Consider the following 9,549-nt stretch of genomic DNA (forward strand, 5'->3'; position numbering starts at 1 on the left):
TATAGTCGAAATGAAGAAGATTAAAAACGTAAAAACTGATATAATATATCTATAAAATAATATTATTAGAAAATATATTCTCCTCTACTTATGTGTATGCGTTGAATAGATCATCGTTATCATCGTCATCATCATCGTTGTCGTGTTTGTGCACGTGCTGCTTAGATCCTTCTATTAAAAACTAGGCTGCCAGCGAAGAAACAAATCTTCTTCTCTAACTAAAAGAAAAGAAAGATTATCTGAAAAATATTACGGTAGCATCGAAGTTTGCATTTATTTAAAGACCAATGGAAAAAGTGGAAGAGGTGTTGCAGGAAAACGAAATCAACGAAAAGATTGATCCACTGTCAAGAGCGGCGTTCCCGCTAAATTGGCAACACCGCGTAGAGAGAGAACGGGCCTTAAATCCTCGGCCGACTGGCGTTTTGGGGGTGGTTTAGAGAGAGAAAGAGAGAGAGAGAGAGAGAGTAGGGGGAGGGATGAGGGCGAGAGGGTGAAGAAGAGGCGATCGGCACGAAGGGTAGCAAGAGAAGCAGATACCAAGTAGATGTCGAGGCGTAGACGAGGATGCTAGTGGTGGTAGGGTTGCTGGTGTTTGAGGGATGGAAGTAAGGGGTAAAAGGAAGGAAAGGGTGAGAGAGAGAGAGAGAGAGAGAGAGAGAGAGTAAGGATAGAGATAGAGAGAAAGAGGAAAGTACGGTTAGTAGGGTGGTGGAAGCGAGCCGAAGCGTGTTTCAGCTTGGCGCGGTGGAGAGAGCGTAGCGGCGGCGCGAGAGGGTGCGACGGTGGGGGTAACCGGTAGCTCGGACAGCTCCGTGCTTCTTCGGCGCGATTCGAGCGCTCAGTCCGACCCGGACGTCCGTGGGAGATGTGTCTGTCGCTTTTTCGCCGCCGGCACGTACGCACGCAAGGACGCACCGGTGTTGTTCGCGCACGTTGCTCTCGTCTTCAAATAATATAACAATCCTCGTTATAGGACAATCGAACGAACGATTCTCGTCGTCCACGTTTTCCTTGAAAACGATCGCAGAGATTTTTTCTCTTTTTTTTTTTTTCTCGCCTCCCCCCCCCCCCTCCCCCAACAAGTCGACGAGAAGAAAGAAAAAACAACAAAGGTCATCGTCGTCGTTCGTTTACATTATCGTTTACATCCCTCGCGGGACGCGCCAAACGACTCGCGTGACTTTTTCTCCTCTCGTTTATCTCAAAGGATATAATAATATTTAAGAGGACTCGAATTTTTTTGAGGGAAGAAAAAGGGAGAAAGAAAATTTCGTATTCGGAGTGTGATAGAACAGACCAGTAACAGAACGGACGAGCGAGAGTAGGTTGCTCGAGAGAGAAAAGGTGCATCGAGGGACGAAGAAGTTTTAAGGTGTGTGTGTGTGTGTATGTGTGTTTGCGTGTGTGTATGTACGCGCGCGAGTGCGTGTGTGTATGGGTGAGTGAATGTGTATGCGTGTGTGAGACAGAAAGAGAGATAGATAAAGGAGAGAAAGAGAGAGAGAGAGAGAGAGAGAGAGAGAGAGAGAGAGACAAAGATAAAAGATCGTTGCTCGAGAAGGGGGAGGGAAAACGAAGAAAAAGCTATCTCTCTCTCTCTCTCTCTCTCTCTCTCTCTTTCTTTCTCTTTCTCGCTCTCGTTCTCGCTCTCTTGGCTGCCTCCGCCGGCTTTCCACGACCACGAATCGATACCACGCGACTGTCGCCTCGCTCGTTTCCCCGCGTATATTATACATCCATCTCTCTTTATACCCTCCTTCTCTCCTTGTCCGTTTTTCTCTCTTTTGCACAATTTACTTTCCTCTTTCTATATATTTTCCCTATCTCTTTTCCTTTCTTTACTTCTCTTTTTTTTTTTTTTTTCTTTCATTTCTTCCTTTTATATCTTTCATACACAAATCCTTCTTTCGAAGATGTCAGAAATCTAATGTCTTATTTTCCCTCTTTAATTTTTTTGACAGTGCGACGGATATTCAACTACGACGTCCATCTTTGATTTTTTACGATTTATTATTATATCGTGAAAGACGACGACGAGTACGACGGGTTCCAAGTATAATTTCAAGAATTGAAGAAAGGATGATGAAAATAATAAAGGTTGAAGAGTTATTACCGTGAGAGAAAGAGAGAGAGAGAGAGAGAGAGAGAGAGATAAAGAGAGAAAGAGAAAAAAAGAGGGAGAGAGAGAGAGAGAGAGAGAGATGAGAGAGAAAGAGTGAGAAAGAGAAGGAGAAACGACTGAAAGTGTCGAAGGTTTTTTTGTTCGAGCGACTACGAAGGGCGACGAAGGAAAACGAAGTTCGGGCGAATGTATAAAGGGGTGAAAGAGAGGAAAGAGAGGAAAAAGAGATAGAGAAAGGCTGAGGAAGGAAATAGAAATATAGAGATTCGTGGTTCCGGTTAGTTTCTACTGTGTGTCACGTGACCTTATAAAGGATATTTACTGTGCTTCGTGTTTTTTTTTTTTTTACGACGATCGTGCTTGCTTTCTCTTCCTTCGTCCTGTTGAGAAAAGAGAAAAAGAGGCTCTGGCTTTATTTCTTCGTTTAAGAGACATCAAGACTACTTCTTTATTGAAATCTGCGTTCTACTTGGAAAAGTAAGTACTTTGAAATTCTTTCGTTTTTCTGTCTCTTCGTCTCTTGTCTTAATTTTTTCTCCACTTATTTTTTCTTCTTTTTTTCTTTTTCTTTTTTTTTCTTTTTTTTTTTTTTTCTTTTTCTCTGACAGAGACAGTATATTATCAACAATTAAAATTGCCGATAAGAGTATACATAAAGGAATAATTTATTCGAAAATGTATAAATTTATCTAACATGTGTTATGTTTACGTGTATAAGAAGATTCAATAACAAAATATTTTTAATTTGTAAACATTGTAAATAGTCCTACAATCGAACTTGACATTTCATTTTAAGTATATAATAGGAAAATTTGATCGGGTCTCTGTTATCTTGGCAAGGTATCAATGGTCTTTAAAAAAAAAAAAAAAAAAAAAAAAAAAAAAAAAAAAAAGGAAAAGAAAAACAAGAAAAAGAAGCGGAACGTTCATCGAGCAGAGTTTTCGAATAACTATGTGACTTATCTTCAATTAATTTCTATCATCGCAATACCATTTGTATCGATTACGTTGAATATATCTACCTATTTCTGGTAACGAAATTTTCAATGTCGTATCCCTGAGAAAAAAAAAAGGAAGGTTAATCGGCAGATTTTCTTACTTTTATCGCAAAAGCTTTCAGAAACTTTACGACTACTTCGAGAGCATCGGCGGACATTAGATTTGATTTTCTTTGCGTTCTCCCGGAACTCTGTACTATCGTAAAAGTAAAAATATCGAGACATAAAAGGGACGGGGAAAGGGTATCGAGAATAAAAAGCGGTACCTTCGGAATTCGATTCTCAGAAATCAACGTATGTAAGAATGTATTGCGTCGCGATAAGGAAATACGAAGGAAGGAATAGAAAGACCATTTCCGTCTTGTTGAAGCTCGATACCTCGTTGTTGGTTATATCGACAGTCGAAGCATATCACTACACTCTCCTTATTTTTATAACATCCGGAAAGAGGAAAAACGTTTCCATTGAAATCGTATCAATTGCATAATGCTTTTAATGGATCCGTTCATTTACTTTCGAGTAATCATAAAAACTTCTTTCCACGCATTAACCATTTCATTCGATGTTTTGAAAATATGACTTTAAATCGAAAATAATTCACATATTCATGTTTCTTCGTATGAATGAAAATGAAAATATAAGAAGGTTCAAATTAACCTCGTGTTTATTTTCAAAGATTTAAATGGAGAACGTTATAGATAGCGAAGCGACTTATTAAGAATTATTAGTTCATAAAGAGCGTTAATACGAGACATAAACGATACGTTTGTTGTATATCATACGCGTTGAATAGCCGAAGTAAAAAAGGAACGTCTAGGTCGACACATGCGGGCGTCTATACTAGTCTTACTATACTTACTTTTCTTTCTTTCTTTTTATTTTCTCTCTCTCTTTCTTTCAAATTAATTCGACGAAGATTTACTGCCTCATTAATAAACAAACACGTAGTATATTGTTGGTGGCCTTTACATACATATTGGGTAGGTTAATCCAATTTATATATTCTTTTGAATATCGATAGATAAGATTAAACGATTCTCGACGAGTAAGAGAGAGAGAGAGAGAGAGAGAGAGAGAGAGAGAGAGAGAGAGAGAGAGAGAGTTTTGTTAAAAGTTATAGAAACAGAATAAGAAAACAAGAAAGGAAACTTTGAAAATATCTAGTCAGAAGTGAAGCACGGACGAATGTAGATAAATCGGATCAGATTTTCTTATCGCAAATCTGTTTCGTCGGAAAGGAAATTGGTTCCAGTAGAAAAATGTCTTTAAAGGTGTTATCGATTTACGTGATCGATGGAACGAACGATGATTCGAAATATGACACCGATCTTCTTGGATAGGAAAATATGATCTATTGCTTTTAGGATTTTAAAGGTATCTTTTTGATACGAATCTGACATTTATATTTCTTTTTTCATGGATATAACTTAGATCAATAATAAGAATAATAATTACATATTAATAAATAATTAAAGGATCATTGTGATGTTAGGAAAATTTTTCAAATATTTCATACTGCATTAATCACTTTCACGTTTATATTATAATAAATTATTAATTTTTTTATTTTTTTTTTTTATCCTCTCTTGTAAATTTCTAATCGAAATAAATAAAACTCGAGTTGAATGTACCAGACATTATTTAAGATGGCATTAGTCAATGTATTATAGCAGTCTTTTCTTCCCGGTTCTATTTCTCGCTTTATCCAGCGACTCTTGATACGAAGCCACGGTGGTATACGAAGATACGGGGCCAACGGTGGCCGTATTTATTTCTACGATGTAGGAAACGTCGAAGGGGGACTGTGCAACTTCGACTTAGATTCTGTCAACTTTGTTCGAAACTACGCATCGAGATATAGAAAGTTCTCTTGCGTTCTGTGCTGCTCCCAGGGTGTACTTTAACTCGTCTTATAGTGCAAGAGGACAATATTGACTTGGCCGTTCTTCTCTTGTCGTTAACTTTATTTCAAGGACTTCCGTTATCGGTAACCCTAGGTATAGTTTTAACAATGTCTTTTTATATAGGTACATATTTTCATCGAATACAAAGTTCATCTAAAAATGTGTGATTCAATTTTATTATCGGGGAAAGCTTTATTTTTTCTTTTTTTTTTTTTTTTTTTTTTTCTTCATTAACTCTATTATATACAATAATCATCGTAATACGAAATTTTGAATTCGTCAGATTAGATAAAACATAAGATATCCTTCGTTTAGATTTTGTCTACGTGTAAATGAAGAGAACATGGACGTTGATCGTAGAAATTAATTATGCCGAGAGAATTACGTTCCTTTCTTATCTCGACCGACCTTTCTCACTATAAAGATCATTGTTCAGGTAATAAAAGAGAAAGAAAGATATATCTTGGAATTTTAACGAAGGCAAGGACTTATTTCGAGCATCTTAATATCTGTCACTTATATCTACCAAATATTAAGAAAGAGCAAGATTTAAACATAATGTTCACGTGTTCGCGAGCTTATTTAAATAGCATATAAAACGTTTCTCTCTATAGAGAAATTCACGGATACGTGGTATCCGAATTTGGGTAGGTACATTAAGGAAGGGATGAAATCGTCGTCGAGTCAACTGGAGAATGAGAAGGGAAGATGTAGAGTTAGGTAGAAGATGATAGAGGGGTAGAGAAGAGGGATGAGCCTTCAAACGAGGCATAAAATCGGAGATGAGTCCGTCCTTGCGAAACGAGTTGCTACCGTCGAGTAAAGAGAAGAAAGGAAGAAGAAAGAGATAAAAGGAGATGGAAAATGTTTTGCTAAGAGAGGGACGAAGACGGATGGATGAGCGAATAGACGGCATGGAAAGAGAAGAAGGGTAGCAAGAGAAACGTTTCAAGGGGTGAGTGGGTGGCTCATCATCCATGGTGTGTACCATTCATTCATGAGATGCATTAATCAATGTAAAAGAATCGTTCTCGCTTCTACTCTTTTGTCATTAGTAAAATCTGAACACAGATATACATATATCGTGTATATGTATATGTGTCGAGCAAGCAGACGCGTTTACACGAAACTTCTCTTCTTTCTCTCTCACTCTTCATTCGAGTGCCGCCCACTGCGAAACGAGCCGCGGGACAGCGATAACAATGGGGCTGTTTTTACGAACGTTACCTTTCTCTCTTTCTCTCTCTTTTTTCTTTCTCCAAAGCTATCCTCCCTCTCTCTTTCTCTCTCTCTCTTTCGTTCTCCCCCTTCTTCCTATACTGTCCACACCCTCCGTTCTCGACGCACGAATTAATAACCATTCCAAACGGCTTCGCCGGCGCTTCGGAATTAAAATATCTTTGCTGTGAGTGGCTCGTCCGACAAATCCGCATAGGGAACGTGTATGAGAGAGAAAGAGAAATAGATAGATAGATAGATAGAGAGAGAGAGAGAGAGAGAGAGAGAGGTGAAAGGGACATTTTGGGGCAAGGACGGGATTGCCCGCGAGAATTAATCACTCGTCCAATTCTCAGCGAAATCACAGCGTGTAATCACCGCTGCTAGATTTGTTATTAGCGAGTACGACGTGCCTTACGCGCTATCAAAAGTACACCGGTCGAAATGTTTAACATGTGTATATAGAATTCTATATGTTTGCTCTCGAATGTAATATTTTTAATTAATCGGTAAAAGATTATTATTTATCAAATATTTATCGATTGGTAATATTTTGATTCATTCGAAATATCAATAATTAATATCATACAGAGACAAAAGGCGATAATATCGATAAAAGAGATATTTTTAGATTCTGAAAAATATTTCGGGAGATTAGACTTTTGAAATTGCAAATGTGTCCAGTTCGTGGATATACCATAGAAGTTTTAAAAAGTAGAAGTCGACAACCGTGAAGAGAAGACTAAGAGCCGGGCTCCATTCCAAGAAAGAATCGCGTGATATTACCTGACCGTGTGTGCGAACATGAGAGAGAAAGAGTAGGTGGGAAGAGGGAGGCAAGATGAAGTAGCAGAGTGTGATGGAAGGAAGGAAGGAAGGAAAGAAGGAAGGAAGGAAGGAAGGAAGGAAGGAAGGAAGGAAGGAAGGAAGCGTGGGAGGGAGGGAGTGAAAAGATATAGAGGAATGAAAAGAAGTATAAATCGTGAAAGAGACGAAGAGGCAGAAAGAGAGAGAGAGAGAGAGGGAGAGAGAGGGAGAGAAAGAGAGATAAGACCTCGTTATGAATTCCGGTAGCGTAACGGGCAGGACATCCTCATTGGCCGAAGTGTCCTGCAAGATACGAAATAATGTCGACGCGTATCCTGAAACGCGAGGATAACTTATCCCGTCCACGCTTCGTGGAATTTCTCTCTGCTATCTGCCTCTCGAAACTCTCCTATCTCTACTTCCGTGAACTCGCGTCGCAGCTTCCAATTTCGTAAACGTTTCTACTCGATTCACTCACTCACAAACTCTCCTCTCTCTCTCTCTCTCTCTCTCTCTCTCTCTCTCTCTCTCTCTCAAAAATCCTTTCTTTCCCTCCACTCATCCTTTTCTCTTTTCTTTTCTTTTCTATTCTTTTATTTTATTTTTCTTCTTTTCTTCCTTCTTTCCTTCGTTTAGTCCCACGAAACCTTTAAATCTGTCAGAGACTTTTCCCTCTCGAACGCCACTCGTTACGTTCAAACTGCTCTCCGGAAAGATTCTAATCTCGATGTCCGTTTTTCACTTTACAAAAATTCCAGTTATGTAATTCGATCGTACGACTTTGTAAATTGAAAATTACTGTCTATCCTAATTTTATAATAGACTTTTTCTTTCCCCCATCCCTCTTTTTCTCGTTTCATTTCATTCGAATCATTATCCGTAGAAAGAATTGTAAATGTATCCCTTAAAAAAAAAAAAAAAAAAAAAAGAAAGAAAATCTCATCCGATTCTTTCACAATTGACCTTCGAATTTCGATCGTTAACGTATTGTGTGTGTCCGTCAAAGAGAAACTTCGCAGGGAACGAATTTTGTAGCTATTCGAAAGAAGAGACCGGGTCCTCTCTCTCTCTCTTTCTCTCTCTCTCTCTCTCTCTCTCTCTCTCTCTCTCTCTTCCCCCTCTTTCTTTCTTTTTGAAGAGCGCAACAAACTACATTGTAAAGGAATAAAGAGGGTCGAATAAACGTTTTACGGTCCAGCTTGACGCCCTTTTCAGAATCGGCGCCCTCGAGCCACGCGCCAACTTTCCTCAGACCCTTTACGTCCTTGCTACGTGAATCGGCCATTAGGCTTATTTTTTTAATCTCTCGTTGGACACAATGTAGCAGGGCCCTTTTATCGGTACTTACACTTGTCAGAAATCATTCATTCCTTCTCTATTCTCTTTGCCCTTTCCAACATTATCTTATTTTTCTCTTCATCAATTCCGATGGTACTACCGGTTCTTAATTAAAAATCCCTCTTTAACGATAACGTAAAACGTCGATTTAAGCATGTCGATACAATTGACGATGTCATAATTTCTTTTTTTTTTTTTTTTTTTACTTACTTATCGAGCATACAAACGTAATTGTTTTTCGATTAACTTTCTAACGTTATAAACTTATTTGAACTAAGCCATTTTATCGGCTTTCATTTCGATGTAAAATCCTTTTATTATATTGTACGTTAATATAATCGTAATAATGTAAAAATATTTTTTTGAAATATAAACATTAATCGAACGTATAATTCGAGTGAATTGGCCTGTCAACATTTCAGCTGGTGCCTTTGGACAGGCCAATTGGATGCTTTTATAAAACGAATATAATTATTGTAACGGTAGACAGCATTTGATAACATTAGAGCATTTTACTCGTAAAAGTTAGAAATTCTCTTTTGTCAATATGACAATTGATAAAATGACGTTTTGATAATATCGGTAATGTGCGTATGCGTATGTGCATTTGTAGTGTATATATGTAACAGTTGTTTTTGATCTTGGTGTAACTATGTATTTATATTTCGACGAGTTAATCTTTATATGTTTTGTTTGCTCTGTAATGTGTAATTTCGTCAATCGTATATAGGTCATCAATGCGTATACAGGAACAATACGTAAATGAAGATAGTTACGATCGATCTTTCATGAGAGATTTCGAATTTATTATACTATTAGAATATTAAAAGGATCTAATGCGAGCAGAATACGTGATATCTTTGAATGGATTCGAATAATAGATCTTGGTACAATCGATGTTAACATATTTTGGTTTGAAATTTTAACAATTTTTTAAGCTATGATTAACATTAATTATTAATATTTTGTTTTAATATTTTTATTAATAACGTTTATTGTAATTTAGAATTAATATAGATCAATGTTTAAATAGATCGTATTTAATATTTTAATGCAAAAATATTAAAGACTATCAGAACTAAAAGATTATAATATATATAATATAATATATATATATGTATATTATATTATATTTAGTATTTAATCAAAGTGCGGTAAA

General features: G+C 37.2%; 1 protein-coding gene across 3 annotated transcripts in view; it reads left to right on the forward strand.

The window, feature by feature from the left end:
- Positions 1-769: 769 nt before the first annotated feature.
- Positions 770-9,549, forward strand: part of LOC124421652 — a 255,894-nt gene continuing 247,114 nt past the window's right edge. For 2 of the 3 annotated variants that reach the window (XM_046957082.1, XM_046957081.1), the window contains exons 1-2: positions 770-1,375; positions 1,965-2,602. The gene's annotated coding sequence lies outside the window, so the exon portion shown is untranslated. The remainder of the gene's footprint in view (positions 1,376-1,964; positions 2,603-9,549) is intronic. The other variant, XM_046957083.1, reaches the window with a different exon arrangement.

The sequence above is a fragment of the Vespa crabro genome, chromosome 2 (assembly GCF_910589235.1).
Source record: "Vespa crabro chromosome 2, iyVesCrab1.2, whole genome shotgun sequence".
In the NCBI taxonomy this organism is placed as follows: domain Eukaryota; kingdom Metazoa; phylum Arthropoda; class Insecta; order Hymenoptera; family Vespidae; genus Vespa; species Vespa crabro.